Source organism: Mus caroli, chromosome 2 (genome assembly GCF_900094665.2).
Source record: "Mus caroli chromosome 2, CAROLI_EIJ_v1.1, whole genome shotgun sequence".
In the NCBI taxonomy this organism is placed as follows: Eukaryota; Metazoa; Chordata; class Mammalia; order Rodentia; family Muridae; genus Mus; species Mus caroli.
This window is the reverse complement of record NC_034571.1, coordinates 52581806-52582656: the sequence shown is the minus strand read 5'-3', so window position 1 is coordinate 52582656 and position 851 is coordinate 52581806. Positions and strand designations below refer to the sequence as shown.

General features: G+C 36.7%; 1 non-coding gene across 1 annotated transcript; it reads left to right on the top strand.

Moving 5' to 3' along the window:
- Positions 1–248: 248 nt before the first annotated feature.
- LOC115030472 lies at positions 249–401 on the top strand. Its single transcript, XR_003836068.1, has one exon. It is a non-coding gene; the product is annotated as a small nucleolar RNA SNORA38 (small nucleolar RNA).
- Positions 402–851: the final 450 nt, after the last annotated feature.

Sequence of the window (851 nt, the reverse complement as noted above, 5' to 3'; positions counted from 1 at the left end):
CTCTCAACCCAAAACTCACAAAACTCAACCCTAGAGCTTTTGTCTTTTCATTCTCATCTGCACTCTTTCCATTTTAAATGCTTTAACTAAAGTCCATAATCTTTCAACTAGACAATTTTAATAGTCTGCTAACATGATGGCTTTAAAACATTTTTCCTAACATTTTGAAGAAATATATTTAGATGATGACTTACTATAGACATATAAAATTAAAATCAAATGTAAGTTGGTAAAATAAAACTTTTCCATCCTCCTACAAAGGCATGTTTTGGGTTCCCTGTCCTTGGACATGTAAGAATCGAGGCAAAGAAATTTGGTGGATTTGGAAAGGTCTGGGACCAACTCCCCATCCCCACCCCACCTCACCCCTGCGCAGGCTCAAGATCAACCATCCCACAGAGGAGAAAGAAAGAAAGAAAAAACTTTTAAAAACTACCCTGGAAATATGTACAATGACATTCTCTATTCTATTCTGTTCTGTTCCATTATCAAAGAAAAAATAACTGCATAACCTTAGTGAGGGTCTGTAATTGAAAGACATCATTTTTGTCTATCCATGGTTCTTGCTAATGAATTTCTCACAAAACATTTGTGTCCAGCCTACTGAAATACATAACTTTAAGTCATTTTTTGTAGGGTTGGGGGAAGGGGGTTCTGGGTTGTGATTAAACTTATTACTTAGCTACAGTCAAGGGTCTCCCTGTGTGTCCTACAAGCCTACAGATCAATTTATTCCACATTGTAGCTATTCAAGTCTTCCACATAAGGTTCTGGGACTGCCTCCTTTAATTCTTTGCATTTTCTCTCCCCGTAGATTTTGCTCAAAAATACCTCTGCAATTCTGTAAATAA